Source organism: Vipera ursinii, assembly GCF_947247035.1.
Source record: "Vipera ursinii genome assembly, chromosome: 6".
In the NCBI taxonomy this organism is placed as follows: Eukaryota; Metazoa; Chordata; class Lepidosauria; order Squamata; family Viperidae; genus Vipera; species Vipera ursinii.
In genome coordinates, this window is record NC_139515.1 from 61,196,751 (window position 1) to 61,219,112 (window position 22,362).

Here is a 22,362-nt window from a genome sequence, read left to right on the forward strand (position 1 = left end):
CAAGGGGGAAAGGGGCACTGATCAGGCACCACCTATATTAGGCATTCTAGACGATGAGCACAGCAGTTCAAACCAGCTGGGCAGTTTCCATAGCAGCCTATAATTTGCAAAGCCTGAGAAATCAGCTGATTCTAGGGGACCACTTTGATGTTCCTCTATGATATAAAGACCTATTATCTTCTCTCCTTCCGGGAGGGTTTTTTTTTGCAAGAGAAATGACCAGGTTCTGTCTCTACACCCTCATATTTTCAGTTGCTAACAAGTCTGCCACTGCCTTGTTATTTAGTCCATCCCTAGGCAGAATGCCTGCCATGCCGTTTCTGTCCGACCTTGTGATAAAGTGGAATTCCAACTGTTGAAGGGCATACCACATAAACCAGGTTCTTCTGACAATGAAAAATACTGAACCTTTTAAAATATAATTGAGATTGCTATGTTTACTATGGCTTTCCTTAACTCTACTGTATAAAAACATGTATGCAACCAGGCCTAAGAAATATCCAGTATTTTACAGAGGTTATAAACCATTGTTTACAAGAACAAAAAAACTACTGAAACTATTCCACAGAGTTTGATAAAATAAGGAAAAGCAAATCTACTTGCACCCATTTATAAATCAAGAAATATCAGAAGGTCACGTGTATGAAGCAGTCATCAATTAAACACTTAGAAAACAGCAAACTGAAATTTCAGGCCACTGCAGACTTCATGCTTTTCAATGCAGGATGAATGCTATGTTCAGCAATGAGATTTAAGCAATATGTCGTCAAGAGCAGAAAGTGTTAAGAAAGTACATATGATTTTGTTTCCGTGCCTGAAAACAAGGTAAACCCCCCCCCTCAGTCTTTATCTTAACATTCAACTCGAAGATTTATAGAAAAGCACACTGGCTTAAATGTAGCTCTAGGCAAAAACATTTGACAGTAGGCTTCAGACTATTGGAGCACTCTTAACATTCACTTTATGACAAATCAGAAACTGGTTAATGAATTCTGCTCTTTTCCCACAGTTATGAGACCGCTGGAATAAGCTTTAATCTTTTTGCTTCTTTCCTTCAACAATAAACAGGGAGGGGGGGGAAACACCCACATTTCTGCATTTCAGATAAAAGCAGATAAATGATTTATTTGCCTTGTTCTGCCTACTGATCAGAATCCCAAGCTCTAACTTCCCCTGCTGAAAAGTTCATCTTCCATATGATTCCTGATGCCTGCGGTGCTTACAGCTGGACCAGTTTCATTTCTTTTCCAACAGGCAAATGAACAAAGGCATGACCTGGATCACAAGTGTAAGATGTACCGGGCTGAACAGGCTAGAGTTTTCCAGTCTGAATTCACTGGGACATGCTGCAGCAGTCTGAATTAAAATGCAAAGATGGCACTACGGCTGAAAGCCATAGAGTGCTCAGGAATGTCAGAACAAGTGGAAGTGAAGGTCAGGTATTTAGGTTCATTGACCAAGTAAGAGGTAGAAGAGCTGAGAAGCAGCGGAAATTGACCCAGAATGCACGCAAATACAGCTTTACGGACTTCTCTCACAAATCTTCAAAAAAAAAACACCTTTTTTTCCAACTCCCTTTACACAACATTTGAATAAATATTTTGCAGTTTGGTAAACTGCATTATATCTCATTCTACTGATACCTATATCACATAAGAGTTTTGGAGCTGGGTTTAGATGGAAATTTCCCCCAAATAAAATTCAGCACTAAATGTTATTGTTGAGAGAAAACAACAAAAAGACTGCACGTTTTTAAAACACGTTCTCCATAGGACTGGGTCTCTATGTTAATGATAGCTGGGAATCGTGGTAACTGTAGTCCCAACAGAGCAGGCAGGCACCAAATTGGAACAGTCTAAAGTGTACTGCTTAGCACTTGAAAAATTCCTCTTTTAAGAGAATGTGTGTATTTCTACATTTTGTCCCTCTGGTGCTGTATCAATAGTATTTTCCTCTTCACAGCTTTTTCCCTTTAGCTACATAGGCAGTTGCTAGCCCTAAGTGATTTACCTGGCATTTAGGCAATTGAAAAAGAGATTTATAATGTGTTTACCTTTAAGGGGGGGGAAAAACTACCCTTCTTCCCATCTATTTTGGCTGTAAACCATAGTTACATTGCTGAAGTCACAGAAACAAGGCATGAAAAATAAACTCTTCAAAAATGAAATGATTCAATAGTGAGTAATATTTTAAGGGACAAACAACGTAGAATATAATGCAGCTGCAATAAAACAGTGTGGAATGGTGCTGAATTAGGCTGAAAAAGTCTGATTCCAGTCCCCAGAGAGCAAGGGGGGGGAGGCTCAGCTAATCTCAATGTACACATGTTGTACTTTGACAATAAAGGTTTATTTGTTTATTTATTTATTTATTTATTTATTTATTTATTTATTTATTTACTTATTTATTCAATCAGCTATGAAGCTGAAGTGGCACCTTGAGCTGCTCAACCTCCAGCCTAGCATCCTGGTCAGAGCTAGCGCATTTATTCCAAATCAAATGAACCCTTGCCACAAGAAGGATGGGAACACAAATGTCATTAGTATCCCCCAGGCTTGAGCTCCTTCTTTTCATGTCTCAGTTACTGTGAATCAAAAATATGAACTGAATTAGATTCTAACCTGCCAAGAACCCAACCAGCACAAAGCTCCCCCAGTACTAGTGCCATAAAACCATTATATGCCTGCACAGGAGAGTGAAAATTGAAATAGAAAGACTGCAAATGCTCAAGGCAGCAAGATCTGTAAGTCCTGTTAACCATAGCCACCCACCATGAGCATCTAGGGAAAATCACCAGTGGGGCCTCCCATTCTTGCAAATGGAGGTTATGTGACCCAACTTGATGCGACAAGTGTCTGTTTCCTCTGTGTCTCAGGCTTCCAAGTGCTCAGGCAAATGCTTGATAGAAGCACAGATATGTCACTTTTCCAATACTAGCAATACCAGTGCTTTCTTTGTAAAAGAAAAAGGTGCTGGAACTCACACATGTCATACAACCCACCTTGCCTACGCTACAAGGTTCCATCCAAAAAAGGTGCCAGAACTCCGTTCTGAGCGTTCTATGAGAAAAAAAGCCCTGAGCAATACACACACACACACAGTGCCAGCAGTGGCTGGATAAATACTACACCCTCTCTAAAGTGGGGTAATGTGACATTTCTTCTCAAACTAGAAGGTGCACAAGGATGCGTGTACATGTGTCACCAACATGAGGTGCACCTGCACCTTCCTTGCCAAAGCTAACCTTCTGATAGGCTTGTGCCAGACCGATTTGTTTCAAATCAAGGAAATAAAGAATTGCCTACTCATAATGCCACTGGAATCTGCTCTAAACTGTTCCTTGTCTTGGTGAGAGATCCATGGGAAAGCCTCTTACACTTTTGGAATGATCAAAGGCAAATTTGCTACCTTAGGATGATGGATGATGTGGTTCAAAACAATTGGGGGAGGGAGAGTCAGAAGGTTTCTCCTGCCCTTGTTGTTTGCAACTTTAAAAGTTGCAATAGGAATATGTCTGGCAGAATAAGAGCAACATCTCAACAAGGAGATGAAATAGGGTGGGGGGGGAGAAATTTAGGAGAGTAAACCTCCCCCCACCCTCTACATGGTGCTTATGAGAAAGCAAATAATTACTGTCCAAAATTCTGGAGAGCTTACTCCAACACAAGGGGAACAGGTAACTCTCACACCAAAACAATAAAAGGAGAACTAAAGCCCTGCACAGAAGCCAAATGATCCCCTCTCTCATCAATCATCTCCTGCCTTGGAGAAAAAAACAAGACGAGCTGGGGGGTTTCTTTTTGTAATTTTCATTTCCCATGTATGACTTTTTTTTATTGAAATCATTATTTTTCCTAAAGCTCTGGCTACTTCTCATCCGTCTGCTGCAGCCATGACAAACAAAACAAAATTGAATTTGCTTGATTGTTACAAAATGATATACAACCAAAAGGGAGTGAGAGGTTGGAGGTAGACATAAAAGCTAAACATTTGCCACCATAAATACACAATCTTTGCTCCCCCTCACCCCCACTTAACTTTATAGGTCTCAGAGAAACATTTTCTAAATGCTGCAAATAATATCAATTAATAATTTGTTACATCATGCACCCCAACATTTATTATCTACTTTGAACTATTGCACTGACTAGAAAATAACTGCATGATCTAAAAAAATAATCAAACACAGCAAAGAAACATCGTTAAACCAAGCCTTTTTAACCATGAGCTGTGTGAGCCAAAAGTTAAAGGTAAAGAAGGGATCTCTGCTAGGGAAGGGATTTCATAACCTCTTTTGCCCACCCTGCCAAAGCAGAAAAGCACCCATGTCAGAAATCATGTCCTTAGATTGTTCATAGTTGCAATACCATCTTCCATCACGTCAACACACACGAAGCGGTTATTTACTATCCTTCCCCCATCATTTCTGTAGTTACCTTGAGATATATTACACGTTCCACTTCCATTCCAACATCAATTAATTTTACTTGGGAGGGTGAAAAAAGAAAAAAGGCAGGGTTAAGCAAACGAGAACAACTTTGTTTTGAAAAACGTTCGGATATTACTAGCGTATTAGCTTCCCCTCCCCTCCCCTCTCTTCCCCTCCAGAAGGAACAGGTGTTGGAGGGAAATGGTTAAGTGGAACAGGGTCCCCAAATCCTTAAAAAAAAGCCCTGCAGGGCCTCCGGGCTAACTAGGTGTCTGTTCTATTTCCACCTACCTTTGCATGGAAGAGAAATCTCCAGGGAGGGGGGAGGGGAAGAAGTCCAGGTCAGAGAAGTTTTTCAAAGAAGGTGGCTTGGAAAGTGCCCGATCCGGGTGAAAAAGGGCCACCCATTCACGCACACACACCGCAAAGGTGCCTCTTCCCCCCCCCCCCCCGTCCCCAAGAAAACGACGAGGATCAGCTGCGCGCCGGGGAGTGGAGAAGAGGCAGGCAGGAAGCAGACAGCGGTGGTAGATCCATAGCCGCGAGCCTCGAGTGCGGAGCCGGAGCCGGAGCTAGTTGGAAGGGAAAATGCATGTTAAGCGGCGCGCCTGGCCAGGCTGGAGTCGGAGGATCCAAAGCCTGAGCGAACTCTCACTCTTCCGAGCGGGTGGGGAGCGGGGCGGGGCGGGGGGGGGAGAATCCAGTGGGTGATGCTGAGGGGAGAGGGGGGGGTCCAAGGCAAGTGAAGCTGCCTCCCTGCGAGAAGAGCGGGCCAGCCGGAGAGGGCGGCTTGCGAGAGCCGAGGGGCGAACTTTGGTTGGGAAGGTGGAGAAGCGGCCGGCGTGAGCGTTCTCTCGCCTCTCGCCCGCGTCTTGCTTTCCCTTGGGTCGGGCACTCGGTTCAGGAGAGTCGGGTAGCGCGGGTAGCGTGGACAGCGGTCCGCGGAAGCAGCAACAGAACGCAAGAACGCAACGCGCAGGGAGAAAAACGAGCTGGTCCTTATAGTGACACTAAATGTCTTAGGGGAAACCTACAATTGCTGACGGTGAATTGAGGAGGTCAGGCAAGGAGAGCCCCTCTTCTTCTCCCTCGCCAGCCCCCAGACGTTAGCGCCTCTTTGAGGACCAACTGACGGGAGCCCTCTCCCTCTGTGTTCAGGCTGGCCAAGGCGCACTTCCGGTCTCCTAGTCCAAATGTTTTTGCAAGGCAGCGTTGGGAAGACTTCCAAGCTTGCGAGGTCGTCTTAGCCTGGTGTGGAGTACCAGAATCCCTAGTTAGTAACTTGGTTTGATTTATACCCTTTCTTTATAATGTGGTATGTATTTTGGATCTCAATAAGGATAAATAACAGAAAGAAGAGGTGTAATCCAACTTATTTGGAAGAGATCTGATTGAGAAAATCTAATCATTCTTGGAATATTTTGGGGCCAATTTTGTTAGCTTTCCATTTTTCCAGATTCAAATTAAAATGCTCTTATTAGCCTTTAAAGGATTCAAACGTAAAACCCCAAGTGTTTTCTGCTGTCCTTAGAACCCACTCCTACTCTGCTAAATAAAGGAATAAACTCCTACTCTGCTGTTGAAAGTCTGCAGTTAAGGACCAAGAATCAGGAATGTTAAGTTTAACATTTGAAACTTCAGAGTATCTCATCCATGAGGCACTTGCAAATGGAATGGGATGGGAATTCTACAAAGAAAAATACATCAGTGAAATAGTTTATGCAATTCAGCTTTAATGTTCTAAAAGCTGTCAATATGATAATTATTTCCTTGGCTTTAGAATGTTCTCCCCATTGTCTTTTCACCCAAAAAAAGTTGACACCAGGAGCACACGAGAAGTCTTTTGACTGTCAGGTGCTACCAAAGCTGTGGAATAACCTTGCAGAACAAGATGTCTAGACTTCTCAGTCTGCTCCTGATATAATTGATAAAAGCTTTTCCTTTGATTTTTTTTACTCGATATTGTTTTATGGTGCTCCTTCACTGTTTTTTATTTTATTGTTAGCTTTTAACAATGCTATTATATTATTAGTTTGATCTTATAATAAAATATAGACTATAAAATATCCAAATAAATAAAATAGTTTACTGAGATTTGGAGGAAGCAATCTGACAAGAATTGCTTCCTGCTTTGTAATTCTAGAGAACAAAGATTTCTACAAGTATAAAAAGATTATTGTATATAACCTGAGGCAGTATTTTTTAAGTTCTAATAAAAACACAATAGCTATGATTGTGTTTCAGTAGCCCAAGGAAATAGTTGATGGTTAGAAAGACCCTAGAAATATATTTGGAACAGGAATTAAAATGATAGGTAAAGGGTAGATATTAAGAACCATTTGAGGGCAGGCTGCCTAGAGGCTCTATAGATTCAGTCAGTTCATATCTTTGAATCAACTCACATCTCCTGCATCAATTGAAATGAAATGCCAGGCGATTCAGAACGGTTGAAAGGAATTGTTTCTTTACACAATGCATCATGGAATTCACTACCATCAGATATGATGGTCAGTGATTTGAACAACTTTAAAAGAGGTCTAGACAAAATCAAGATCACTGGAAGTTTTTAAGAAGAGACTGGGCAACAATTTATCTGAAATGGTATAAGGCTTCCTGCCTGAGCAGGGGGTTAGATTAGAAGGTCCCTTCCAATTATTATTGTTATTGCTATTATTTTGTTATTGCCATTTAGTTAATTGTTGTTGTTGCGAAGTCGTGTCCGACCCATTGCAACCCCATGGACAACATTCCTCCAGGCCTTCCTGTCCTCAACCATCTCCTGGAGTCCATTAGGCTCACGCTTGCTCCTTCAGTGACTTCATCCAGCCACCTCATTCTCTGTCGTCCCCTTCTTCTCTTGCCCTCAACCTTTCCCAGCATTAGGCTCTTCTCCAGTGAGTCCTTCCTTCTCATTAGGTGGCCAAAGTATTTGAGTTTCAACTTCAGGATCTGGCCTTCTAAAGAGCAGTCAGGGTTGATCTCCTCTAGGACTGACCGGTTTGATCGCCTTGCAGTCCAAGGGACTCACAGGAGTCTTCTCCAGCACCATAGTTCAAAGGTCTCAATTCTTTGGCGCTTAGCCTTTTTTATGGTCCAACTTTCACAGCCATACATTGCAACTATGTCCTCACTCTCCACATGGAAATCTATAGCATTAAGGATATCCTTAGAATTCTGACGAGGAACAGAAATATGTGGATATATTAATACTGTGGACGCTTCTTATTCTTATCCTTAAGATGCACATGCTAGGCATAAAATCAGTATCACTGAAACCTTTTAAGTCACCATTGACGCCTCTCCTTTTAAAGAAACACAGCTTTCATTTAGCATCCCAGCAACATTTCACCCACTCAGATCATAAACAAGAGTAAGGGGATTGACATAATAAAGATGTACACAACATGGGAAAGCTTTCTTCCAACTTTGAATTTTCAGAATACGTGAGTTTTCGTAAGGGTATGGAGGTGGCCTTGAAGAAGATATTCAAGAGCCATTATGTAAACAATATCTTAGCCCTGAAAAAGATAAGGGGGTGATAAAGTTAAGATTGCCTCACACGTATGCTCTTTGATATAAAAAGTTCTGTCAGGCTTTCAAAATTCTGTTGATACATCTTTCAACAATAGAGTTCCAATAATCCTTATGGAGTCTGGTTCCTGATCTGAACTACCTGTCAGTTTTCTTTGAAACTTGCACACTTAATTTTTTGGTATTTATTCTCATTCAGATGTTCTGAACTGTTACTGTGAAGGGAAGTCCAAGTAACAATGACACTAAAGTTTAGTGCTTTTTCAATTTATTTAATAGTCTACCAACATATGACCTGGTATGTATGTATTTATTTATTAAACATATCTGCCACCCATCTCACTATCAAGTGACTTTGGCAGCTTACAATAACAGTATAAAACAAAAGGTTAAAAATATTAAAACACTGGGCATTGAAAGTTAAAAGTAAAATTAATAAGGCCAATTAAAGAAAAACCATACATAGACAGGGTGTAGGTAGGATCTTCTCCTAATCTACTAGCCACTTCCAAAATGGACACCCCCCATTGGGGCCCCAGACGGAGGCAGAGGGAGATTTTCAGGCCCCTTTGGGAAGTTCCAGAGCGTGGACTCAACTTGAAGGGCATGATGTTCCAAAGAGTGGCAGCCAGTATGTATGAAAAAGTGATTGCTATGCCAATAATTGGTTTCATTACTTTATGGATGAACCTTTATTATCAAAATACAACATGTATACAGTGAGATTGACTGAGCCTCCCTTTGTGCCCCCCACCACCACAACTCACAGTGACAACAAACCCACCATCTTGTTACATCATGTGAGCTAATTCCACAACACATAAATGCAACTAAACACTTCCTGGAATTCCTGATCAACTTCTCACATCACAAAATTGCAGTTGCAATTCAGCCATTTTTTACATGTTAAGGTCTAAAGGGTTGCATGGCCTATGACATTGTCAGCCTTATGTTAGCCATGCCTTTTGTGGGTTAAGCTGCTTCTTGACTGACCAATAGTTCCCCTGGCTGTGGCTCTTCCCCTTTCTCCCAAGGTCATTCCCACATATCTTTACAGACATACTGAGTGAATATTATCCTACTGTAGTTTGAAGAATGCACAATTAAGTTGGACTCCTACCACAGAAACACAAAACAAAATAAAGTGTAATAGTTTAGTATATTATATAAACACAACCATTGTCTTTAAAATTTAGGTTTCAGTTAGCGATCATGGCTAATAGTCACTGACAGCCTCTTCACAGATCAATTTCACCTTTCAAAACCATGTAAGATAGATTCCATTACCATTCTTTATAAGCGTGAGTTCCAATCAATAATAGAGCTGTGCCATTTGTTGAATTCAGAGGTGTTTCAGAGCCTAAAGTGGTGCAAATGGAGCACCTGCTGCAATTCCTTAAACCAAATATTTTAAGGACTTTCAGAGAGATGCTACATCCAGGCTCTTTGCACATTCTCTGAAGCACCTTGTGCCTTTAAATCCAAAACATTACACAGTCCTAATAACCTCCTGCTAATCAAGGGGTTCTGAATTGGAAGCTGTGGGGGAGAAAGAGTGAGCAGTCTCCACATTGTGCATAATTTTATAATCCCTAGCCATGTTCTCTGCTTTGTTCCTTTTCCCATAAAAAGGGGTCAAACCCTTTTCTTCCTTCTCTCCTCAGCTGATTAAAAGAGGATTTTTCTTCCAACTAAGTCTGAGATTCAGAAGAAAAAAAATTTGTGCACAATATCAAACAATATTCTAGTTAAACTGTCTACTTTTTGTCTAAGCAATTTATTTGCTACATTCCTATCTTCCTGAAGGACCCATGGAAATGTAGAATTTAAAACCAGTAGCAACCCTACAATAGCAATAAATATGTCTAAAGGCAAAGAATAAAAAAATGTTATTATTAATCACACCAACAGTCAATTGTCTTCTACTCAAAGGCTCTTCTGAATAGTATAGTTTTAACAAAAACTATAAAAATATCATAGATTTGAAAGTATCAGAAAAAAGGGCATCAGATCTTTGGGGGACAGAGAAGTATGAAACTAATCAAGAGGGTTGGTGCTGCAACTGAGAAATGTTGATTTCTACATTTCCCCTGCATCTTGTCAGGAGAAGAACCTTCAGCATTTCTAATCATGCTATGTATGATTAGATGAATAAGTTCTATATGAAACAAACAATCCTGCAGATTCACGGATGCCAGATCATGTAAAAATGAAAAGCAGCACTGAAATGCTATTTGGCAGTCTGCTAGTACAAGCCAGAGCCCACCAACAAGTGATCTGTTATATGTTGCATGAATTGCAGCTTCAAGTAATCTTCGAAGGCAGCCACAAGATATAGAGCACATTGAAATAATCTATATAAGATGTGACAAGGATGTGAGTTACTGTTGCCAGGGCTTCAATTATTTCCTCAACAATGCAGTATATGCATATGTATATATGTGTGATGAGAGAGAGAAAGAGAAACATGCCATATATGTGTATGTTAATATAATTTTGTTGTTTTATCTCATATACTGTAAGCCACCTGGAATCAGACAACTTTTCTTAATTTACCACACAGCATTCTTTATATGAAATTTGGTTTGACTGATTTATTTCCACCAATGTGCAGTGTGCATGTATCTTTGTACCTATTGAACCATTTTGTTCACCAGTTTGGACATTTTCTTTGAGGGGCTTTGAATAATGTGGTACAAATTGGACACAAACACAGCTCCATCCAAATCTATCACAATATCACTGACCTACTTCTGGTAGATTTGCAGCAAAACCATAATAGAAATTGCTTCTAAAGGGTTAACTGTGCTTAGCAACCAGTTTGGCAGGTTGGGAATATGAACTGAGTGGACTTGTGTAGATCATGTACAACAAAAGCGATCGTGCTTCATCATGCTCCCATTTTGCAACTCAATCTGTTTTTATGGTTCCTTCGTTGACCTAGTTTCAACAGTCTAGTGCTACCAATATTTATCTGCATTTAGATGGGCATCTTAGTAAGAACATTTTTTGCATGCCAAGCTGCTCTTACTGCTTGACCTGGCAGAATCATTAGCTATGCTTTATCTTAAATCTGGATGACACAGTCTACTGAAATGTATTGACTGTAAAATAGCCAACTTCTCTATAACGAGTGAACTAGGCAAATGGCAGTTTCCTTTCAAGTCTGCAACACCTGTAATAGGAATTTGACTACTTCCACTTAAAGTCATTAGGCCAATAACTTTCTATTAAGTTTGAATAATTACAACTTTAATAAACTAAACGGAACAGAATCACAATGGCCACAAATCATTTAGCATTAATGCAGTCAACAGATTCTTGAGAACAATGAGACAATAATCTTCATTTCTATTTTTTATCATCATGTTGCCCAAAGGGCAGCACCACCCTAGAGCTGAATAAATTAAGTCAGCCACAGAATTCCCTCCACTTACAATTTAAAAGGAGGAAAGAATAACTAGAAAAATAACATTAGGTCTTCCTGACTGTGTGCTTAATAACTGGAATTAACTAATTGCTGCCTGCAATTAGTGCAGGTTCGCATCCCACCAGGCTCAAGGTTGACTCAGCCTTCCATCCTTCCGAGGTAGGTAAAATGAGGACCCAGATTGTTGGGGGCAATTAAGCTGACTTTGTAATAATGCCGCTTGGGGTGTGTGTGTGAAAGCCCTAATAAGCAGGCATATACATAGAATGAAGGCTACTGCTAAGCTTGTAAGCCACCCTGAGTCTTCGGAGAAGGGCGGGATATAAATGGGATTAAAAAAAAATTTCATTGACTTCTGAAGTTGAGAAGCTGGGAATTGGAATGGAAGAGATAGAAAGAAACAGAGAAAGTGGGAGGATAAGGAGACTGAGAGAAAAGAGAATGTGAAGAAGAAGAGTGTGGAGAAGGGCAAAAAGTACAATGGTGGGATTCAAATATGTGAACAACTGGTTCTCTGTGTGGATTCCACTTCTGAAAGTCCATTCTGGGCCTGGACAACAAAAAATTAGCTACCAGTTCTCCCGAACTGGTGCAAACTGGCTGAATGGTAACACTGAATGGTAACCACTGGTAACACCTTAGTTGTATTCTTTGTGTAAACAAGGACCACCATGCTTCACAGTTGTCAGTGAAAAGTCCCTCAATCTCACCAGCTCATTGGAAGACAATTTGAAAGAAAATAAAAGTCTTCACAATTATATGCCCTGACATGTATTGGTCCAGAACAGAAAATAGTGCAGTTGTCAGATTTATTATAATTCCATTTCTAAAGAACTATGCATGGAAAAGAAATACTTTTCAGTTTTAGGCAGATACCAAAAGCCTATAGAGACAGGGAGCGTGGAGATGGAGGAAAGAGGAAGAGGGTATGGAGAGGAGGAATGTGAAGGAATGACAAATAAGATTGAGAAAGTAGGAAGAAAGGGTAAAAACTTAATGTCAATAAAGAGTTGCTGGACTTTATATTAATGGGATGAGAGAGGCAACAGTGAGATAGATGGCTTGCATGGTTTCGGTTAAGTTGTGGGACTATCAACTGAGAAACCATGAGTTCTAAGCATGAAAGCTGTCTGGTGACTTTGAGCCAGTCATTCTCTTTCCGCCCATTCCACCTCACAGGAGTGTTTATTTTATTTATTTAATAATATTTCTATACCGTCCTTCTCCCGAAGGACTCAGGGCGGTGAACAGGGCAAGAATAAAAATACAAATTACAAAAGTTAAAACTAAATTAAATAAATGCCCACATACTAAAATACATATTTAAAACCTAATAAATAGCAATAGCAACCCACCCCCCCGGTCCCCTCATCAGGCCAGTCCAGCTTGTTCAAAAAAGTATGTTTTTAGCTCGCGGCGAAAGGAGCGAAGGTCGAGCGCCGTCCGGAGCTCAACCGGGAGCTGGTTCCATAGCTCCGGGGTGCCCAGAGAGAAGGATCTCCCCCTGGGGGCCACCAGTCGACATTCTCTGACCGGTGGCACCCTGAGGAGGCCCTCTCTGTGGGAATGCACAGGGCGGAGGGAAGTCGATGCCGGCAGCAGGTGTTCCCTCAGGTACTCCGGACCCCTGCCATGTAGGGATTTGAATACCATTACTAGTACCTTGAATCTCACCCGGAAGGCAACTGGCAACCAATGCAGCTCATGGAGCAGAGGTGTAACGTGGGAGTATCGGGAGACTCCCAACACAACTCTCGCGGCTGCATTCTGTACCAGTTGGAGCTTCCGGGTGGTCCTCAAGGGCAGCCCCATGTAGAGAGCGTTGCAGTAGTCAAGTTGAGAGGTCACGAGCGCATGAGTGACCATGCATAGATCATCCCGGCTTAGATAGGGCCGCAACTGGCGCACCAGGCGAACCTGGGCGAAAGCCCCCCTAGTCACAGCTCCTATATGATCTTCCAGGGTGAGCCGTGAATCTAGGAGGACTCCCAAGTTGCGAGCCCTATCTACGGGGGGTAATAATTCACCCCCCATAGTGAGAGGTGGAATGTCCGAATAAACCCGGGATGAAGGTATGCAAAGCCACTCGGTCTTGTCGGGGTTGAGTTGAAGTCTGTTCCTCCCCATCCAGACCCGAACCGCCTCCAGGCAACGGGACATCACGTTGAGGGCATCACTGGGGTGGTTTGGGGTCGAAAGGAAAAGCTGGGTTCATCAGCATACTGATGATACCCAACTCCAAAACCACGAATGATCTCACCCAGCGGTTTCATATAGATGTTGAACAGGAGAGGCGAGAGGACCGACCCCTGAGGAACTCCGCAAATGAGAGACCACGCGGTTGACCTCTGCCCTCCTGCCAACACCGACTGCGAACGTCCCTGGAGATAGGAGGAGAACCACTGTAAAACCGTGCCTCCCACTCCCAATCCCCTGAGACGCCGCAGCAAGATACCATGGTCGATGGTATCGAAAGCCGCTGAGAGGTCTAACAGGACCAGAACAGAGGAATGCCCCCTGTCCCGAGCCCTCCAGAGATCATTCACCAGCGCGACCAATGCCGTCTCCGTGCTGTACCCGGGCCTGAAACCCGATTGGTACGGGTCTAGATAATCCGCTTCATCCAGGACCAGAGGGAGCTGATGTGCCACCACACTCTCAACAACCTTCGCAAGAAAGCGAAGGTTGGAGACAGGACGAAAGTTGTTCAATACAGCTGGGTCCAAGGCAGGCTTCTTGAGGAGAGGCCTCACCACCGCCTGTTTCAAGACGGTGGGGAAGCTACCCTCACTCAGAGAAGCCGATATAACTGCCTGGAACCAGCTGCGTGTCCTCTCCCGGGCTGCATAGACCAGCCAGGAAGGGCACGGGTCCAATAAACATGTGGTGGTGCTCAGCCTCCCCATGATCCTGTCCACTTCCTCCGGAGTCACAGAATCAAACTCCTCCCAGGTGATATCGACAAGACCGCCCGCGTCCTGCTCGACAGACTCTGCCCAGTCAGAGTCCAGACCGGTCCGAATCCGAGCGATTTTGTCCGACAGATGCTGGTTAAACTCCTCGGCACGACCCTGCAAGGGTTCCTCCCTCACCTCCTGATTCAGGAGGGAGCGAGTCACCCTAAACAGGGCGGCCGGGCGATTATCTGCGGACACGATAAGGGTGGCAAAGTGGTTAGACCTCGCCTCCCTTATCGCAGCGAGATAAGACCTAGTGTAGGTTCTTAGTCGCAATCGGTCGGGTTCGGATCGGCTGGATCTCCAACCGCTCTCTAGGCCCCGTCTCCGACGCTTCATCTCCCGGAGCTCCGCGGAGAACCATGGAGCTCGATGGGATCTGCACCGGGTCAGGGGCCGCAGGGGTACAACTCGGTCAAGAGCCTCAGTGGCTGCCCTTTCCCAGGCTTCCACTAAGGCGTCTGCCGAGCTGTGAGCAAGGGAGGCAGGTGGGGACCCCAGCGCCGCCTGGAACCTCTGGGGATCCATTAAGCGTCTGGGGTGGTACCATTTAATTGGTTCCATACTCCCACGGCGGGGGTGGCAAAATGGAAGACCAGCTGCAGGAGATGATGATCGGTCCATGACAGGGGCATAACAATTGGGGAGCCCCCACCAAGATCATCTAACCACCGTGCAGATAAGAAAACTAAGTCAAGAGTGTGGCCTCCCTCATGAGTCGGTCCCGAAATTACTTGCGTCAGGTCCATGGCCGTCATGGAAGCCATGAACTCCCGAGCCAACTCAGATGATCCTCCCAGCGATGGTAAATTGAAGTCCCCCAAAACTATAAGTTTCGGGAACTCAATCACCAACCCAGAGAGGACATCGAGAAGCTCAGGCAGCGCTGCTGCTATGTGACTAGGCGAAAGGTACACCAGCAGCAAGCCCAACTGCGCACCAGGGCCGCATCTCAAAAAGAGAGACTCACACCCGACTATCTGGGGAACGGTGGCCTCCCGCAGACATAAGGTCTCCCTCATAACAACAGCCACACCCCCACCCCTACCCTGAGCCCGAGGCCGGTGTAGCACCCGGAAACCTGGTGGGCAAAGATCAACCAGAGGAATCCCTCCCTCTGGGCCCAACCAAGTCTCCGTGATGCAAGCCAGGTTCGCCTGCTCACCCTCGACCAAATCACGGATGAGAGGAGCTTTATTAGCGACAGACCTGGCATTCAAGTACACCAGCCGGAGCTCAGGAGGCTGCACATCCTCACTCCCAGAGCCCTGGGGCGGAGCCAGAGGGTCGGAGTGCCCCACCGCTTTTAAGCAGCGGAGAGGCCTTCCCTGAGGACGATACGGCCCTCTGCTCCTGCACCTGCTGCCATTCCCTAACGTCGTGGGAATAGGTATTCCCACGACCAGCCCTGGAGCCCCGGAGGCAACCGGCCCCCGCTCCTCCCCCCCGCGAACTACCTTGGCACTGGCCTGAACAGAGGTTTTTGGACTGCCCCCCTTGTCCAGACAACCAAAAAGAGTACCCTCCCCTCTCCCTAGCCCCCTAAAAAATTTAGAAAGAAAAGTAATCAGGGGCCTCCTATTGGGTTTCCGTCGAAGGCCCCTGCCCGTGCCCAGCCATCTCGGGGTCCCAATAAATGGGCCCTTCCTCGAGATCGTAAGCAGCTAGAAAGGCGGGTCGCACCCAGGAAGGGGGAGCACCCCTGAGGGAGAGCAAGTCCGTGCAAGAATATTTAAGGAAAGGCATAAGGAGTAGTCCAAGTAGAAGGCAGTCCATAGTTGATGGTCAGTCAGTAAGGAGGATCTAACAGAGGGTAAATAGGTGTCCCAGACCTCCGCCCAGCTGCTGCCACTCAGCTGGGTAAACCCCCCGAACAGGCCGACAACCGTCCTCTCACAACGGCTGCCGAGCCAATTCCCGGGGAAGAGGTGGTGGTCTGAAACAACCACTCCGGATATGGCATGCCTCCTAGAGCTCTCACCTCTAGGGGCAGCAGATGTAAGTTCAAGCCACCCTCTCACGGTGGCTAATATCCAGGAACCTCTGAGTCCTTTGGGGATGATGTGTAAAAGGCAAGCCATCATAGTTATCATAGTCTGGTCAGCTAACGGCAAGATCCCCCGCTGCTCCGCCATTCCAGAAAGATGTACCTGACCACAACTCCATGGGCCCTCAGTTGTATAGTCATTGGGGCCTTCCAGAGTGTGATCAATGAAGACTGATCCCCCCAAGTCTACTGATGTCCCTGGCGTCCTCACAAAATCCAGCAGCATCAACCAGATCACAACAGGTGCATTGGAGGGCGTAGATCTTCCAGGATCCTCCAAAATAACCAGGATCCACTGGGCTCCACTGGGTTCCACTGGGGTTAACCGGCTAACCCAGGAACCTTCGGGGTCACCAGGAACAGTGGGGGTGCCAGACCATCTGGAGTATGCGGAACAGCCAGAGGAGAAGACAGGTCGGGCACTACCCCCGCCGAGCCATCGGGGCCGCTGCCATTGCCGGGGCGCCACTACAGACGCCGACGCCGCCATCACCGCTGCCACCAGGGCGCCACCAAAGCCACAGACGGTCCCGAAGAAGTCATCGCCGCCGTCGATGTAGAATGGGCCGGGAAGGTCCAGTCGGCCGCGGGACAAGAAATCCAGGCAGAACAGGCAAAACCGAAGCAGTCGATGACCAGGCGGCCCAGAACGGCCCAAGAGCAATGCCGCCACCGCCACCATTGAAACGGGCCGAAGCACCGTCACCGACGAAATTAGGAGAAGGGCCGAAACGGTCGAAAAACGGCCCAAAAAGTTCACAAAATATCTCCGGCGAGGTCAGCAACAGTCAGGAGCCATCCAAAGACGCCAGCTCCCTCACTGTCAAGAACCCCGCGGGCAGCCGCCAACAACGCCAAACGGCACCGGAGAAAACTCGGAAGTCCCCGCTGCCACGATGGAACGCCGCAAAAATCCAGCCCAGTGGTGGGGAAACTGGGAGGCAGGAACATTATGTATGCAACTTTGGATTATATAAAATAAAGATGGGATATAGCTATGATGGTGTGGAATTGCTGAGAGAGAACAACAACTGCTTTCTTACCATTAGAGAAAATGAATGAATGCTGGCGCTAACCAAAAACATTACTTGCCACCACCCCTGTTGCTTCTACAGCTTTTGTTGGTTATGTAATGGAGTATGCCCTGCTGTCCATTCAATAAGTATCATTCAAGTAACTGTTGAGAATGGAGTGAGAGTAATAGAAACAGTTTGTCTCTAGCTTGACAAGGTCCTAGTGAGAGATTTTAAAAAAGAAATGTTAAGTTTGAGATGACGTTGAGGAGATCTGGCAGGTTCAGGAAGGGGAAGGCAGATGATAGATGATGGATCAATTTATTCAGCAGTTGGTGAATGAGGAGGGAAAATATCCTGCTTGAATGATGCTTCAATTGTGGAGGAAAGTACTGGAATCTATAAGGATGGGTAAGAGGGTGCTTACATCAATAATAGGTCAAGCTAAAAAAAAAACAAACCAGGGTTACTGGGCTGGTCTTTTAAGAGAAGGGGGATAAACAATTTGCTTCTTCCACAGTGCAGATGACTGGATTGCTAAGTGTGCTAGCTTCAGGCTGCCAAGTCTGTATATATGTACAATCTTGTTTTGGATGAGCATACAAACCTGGATGGGCAAGGTTTGGATGAGTGGCAATGATCTTGCCTGAAAACTCAATTGTTTTAGCACTTAACATTCTACACAGAGACCAGGGTTTGTCTCTTGATATCTGCTCCAGTTATATGAGTGAGCAGATAGATGTAGTCTTTAAATCAGAGCAGATAGCATTTGATCTGAAGATGGAGGACATTGTAATAAATTCTTCACTATAGTTGGGTTATTTCCTGGTGTCAAACCTCGTCCTGCAGCAAGCAGGGCAGGGTGCCGAACACAGGAACGAGAGACTTCCGCTGCGGTCTAGAAGCACTTTATTCTGCAGGGCAACAGCCGCAACAAGAAACAAAGCCAGCGTTGGCCGCTACCTGCAGCCAACGCTACTATATACACACCCGAAAACCCCACCCATACTCCACCCAAACACGCCCACGCCCTCCCACGCCCACGCCCTCCCATTCCCTATAACTTCCCCACCCCTCCCCTACAAGGCCCTTCGCCCGACGCCCAGTCAGGTAAGCCCCCTCCCGTGCTTTGCCGCCACCATGCTCCTTCCCCTCACCCCCTCCCTGCCGCGCCCAACTCTGAACCCCCCTGTCGTCGCCAACGCTCGAGGCCCCTAGCCACCTGGGCACCGCAGCGGGGAAGGATTCGTCCCCTAACGGCCTCGCCAGCTCCCGAACAACACAGTCCTGCGCAGGCATGGCGTCGGCCGGAGGAGACAGCCGCAGCGGCGGGGTTTCCGAAGCTTTCTGCTGCACGGCCGAAGCTCCCGAAGCCTCCCAGGCTGCAGACGCACCGCTGGGCGAAGACAGCAGCCGCGGCGCGTCCGGAGGCGGCTGAAGCGGCGGCGCGGCCCCCGGAGCTTTTTGGGCCGCCATGGAGCCAGGTGAGTTCGGCGGCTGGAAGGCAGGGGGTGCCGGGGGGGTGGAGCCCCCCCCGAGTGTCGGGCTCCCGAGGCCCGACACCTGGTCATCATGGGGACACATTTGCCAGAATGCAGGACCACCTGCTGTCTGATGGACCCATCTGGTTTTTAGTGGGAACAGCAATGATTCCACTACACACCTTATTGAGTTCTGGACAATATTGTTCTCAAATGACCATTCATGCACCAAACCCTTTGGTTTACTAAAGCCCCATGATATGAATAAGCAAAAGCAACACCTACAATGATGGTGGAAAACAAGGAGTGAGTTTGATGAAACATAGTTATGAGCTTGCATTCAGACCTATACTATATTCCTATATACCTATTCTCAAACCTCGTCCGGAGAGCAGGAAATTCAAGCAACCGAGACGTAAGCTGAGTTTCCAAAGTGGTTTAATAAGCAAAGCAAACGATCTTCAAACGGAACAAAGCCAGCATTGGCTGCTACCCGCATCCAACGCCTTTAAATACACATTTCATGTATACACCCACGCCCCACCCAACCGCACCCACTTCCGCCCATTCCCTACTTAATTCCCGTTTCTCCCAAACACCTCCCTTTGTCACCCGGCACCCTCTCCCTCCCAGGTGAGTCTCCCCGCGAACGCTCTCCCCATTGCCGCTAATCACCACCCCCACCCCCGTCCCTGTACCCGGCACCTTCCCTCCTGTCACGGACCCACCGCTGCCCTGCTGCCCGGCCTCCCCTTGCAAGACAGGCAAGCCCCCAGTCTTTTCCTCTCGCAGACGGGCTCCGCTGCCGAAGGCCCTGCCCGCCATCGCCGCAAGGGCCGAGTGTTCATTTGGTTTGGCCTCATGGTCCTGTGAGGCCACCGTAGCTGGCAGGGCGGGGCCGGGTCGCACGTCACGCGTGCGCACTCTCAGGGCTTCAACCGGCCCGGGCGTCGTGCAGCTGTCGGGCGGCCTCAACCGGCTCGGCCGCCGTCGCAGCTGATGGGCGGGCGAAGGAGGAGGCCGTCGTCGCAGCTGTTGGTCGGGCGAGGGGAAAGGCCGTCGTCGTTCCAGGCCGCCAGGCACTCTCCCGGGCCGTGCAGGAGGAGGAGCAACCGGCGCTGGTGAGTGTCGCGCCCGTGGCGCCGCTGGGCGTCGAGCCCACGGGGCGCGACATGCCGCCCCTCCTACCAGGGCCCCTCCTGCAGGGGAAGACACAAGAGGTAAGCAAACGTCCACCTTGTCCGCGGTGTCCCCCCGTCCTCCCCTCGGCTTCCCAGGGTGCAACCGGTGGAATGCTCGCACTAACCGAGGAGCATGAACATCTGCCTCCCCCACCCACGTCGCCTCTTCCACAGGATATCCCTTCCACCTGATGAGGTATTGGACGCCCCCCCGACGAGCTCTGGAGTCAAGGATCTCCTGGACTTCATAATGGTCGCCCTGGGTGGGCCCAGGCCCACCCTCCCCCACTGCTGTTGCGCCTGAGGTGGCAGGTTTCAGAAGGCTACTGTGGAATACTGGGTGAAGTTTGCCTAGGATCTTTGGTAGTCGTAGTCGAACTGTTACAGGGTTAATTACCTGTACCACCCTGAATGGTCCGATGTATTTGGGCCCTAGCTTTTTACAGGGAACCTGGCTACGCAGATACTTAGTAGACAAGTAGACCAGGTCCCCCACCTTTGGGACTGCGAACGCTTTTCGCTTCTTATCAGCCTGCTACTTATTCGTTATCGCAGCCCGCTCCAACGCTTTTTTCACTGCACCCCAGACCCCCTCAATCTGCCTCATCCATTCGCGTGGCTGACAGGGATCCTCGTGCCCCAGGCTGCATTCGGGGATGGGGACAAAATCATTACCCATAACCACTTTGAAAGGGGAAAACCCCGTACTGCTATGTACAGCATTGTTATACGCTACTTCCGCAAACGCTAAGAGATCCACCCAGTTGGTTTGCTGGTACGAAACGTAGCAACGTAGATACCGCTCAACGGCAGCATTGGCCCGTTCTGCTGCGCCATTGGTGCTAGGGTGGTACGCCGTACTGAGTCCTTGAGTTGACCCGATGAACTGAACAAATTCCCTCCAGAAACGTGCCGTAAACTGAACTCCTCTGTCCGAAATGATACGGCGTGGCACTCCATGTAAACGGTAGACGTGGGTTACGAAGAGCCAAGCTAATCGACGTGCTGAGGGCAACCCTTTACAGGGAATAAAGTGGGCCTGCTTTGAAAATAAGTCTACCACCGTCCAAATAACGTTATGGCCCTTACTGTCGGGTAACTCAACAATGAAGTCCATGGCTATATCCTGCCATGGACGAGTAGGATCAGCCACCCTCTGTAGGAGACCCAATGGTTTTCCCACCATAGGTTTTGTGGTGGCACAAATGTGGCATTGCCGTACATAGTCCTCCACCGTTTTTGCCATGTGCGGCCACCAAAATTGCCGACGTGCCAAATGCAGGGTCTTCAGAAACCCATAGTGTCCAGCTTGCTTGGTGTCGTGGCACCAATACAGCACTCGCCCCCTCAAAGGGGCTGGCACGTAAAGTCGGGTCCCATGCCAGGCCAAGCCATCACGCATGTCAACGAGTTCTGGGTGGGCCTGTAGCCAGGTATCCCCCTGAAGGCCCTTCCGAAGCTCTTCACAGAACTCGTCTTGTGCTGCCAAAGCGGTGTCCCCCTCCTGATCTGGACTTCCGGTAGGCACTAGCGCTTGTACAACATCCTCCCTCTTCCCCTCAAACTGTGGCATACGTGACAATGCGTCTGCCAGGAAGTTTTTTCCCCCCGGAACATATTTCAATGTGAAGCGGAACCGACGGAAGTACAGTGCCCACCGTACATGCTTGGGGGACAGCCGTCGGGGTGTCTGTAATGCCATCAGATTCTTATGGTCCGTCCACACCTCAAACGGGTGGACAGCCCCCTCCAAATGATGTCGCCACAGTTCCAGTGCCCAGCGTACCGCAAAAGTCTCTTTCTCCCATATTGCCCAGGCACGTTCTGCAGGAGACAACTTTTTAGACGCATAAGCGCATGGTTGAAGCACCCCGTCGTTGTTTCGTTGGAGAAGGACGGCTCCGAGAGCAACGTCACTTGCGTCGGCTTGGACCACGAAAGGCAGGGCAGGGTTTGGGTGTCGTAAGATTGGTTCTTTAGCAAAAAGAGCTTTTAACGTATCAAAAGCTCGTTGGCACTCTGCAGTCCACCCCACCCGTAACCCAGGACGTGGTCGTACGGTTAGTTGTCGTGTGCGAAGAAGGTCCGTAAGTGGCAGGGCTATGGCCGCAAAACTGGGTATGAATTGGCGATAAAAGTTCGCGAAGCCTAGAAACGCTTGTAACTGCCGCCGTGTCCGCGGGGCCTGCCACTGCTGGATGGCCTCCACCTTTTTTGGGTCCATTTCCACCCCTCCTGCAGAGATTCTGTACCCCAAATAATCAAGTCGCTGCCGATGGAACTCGCACTTGGA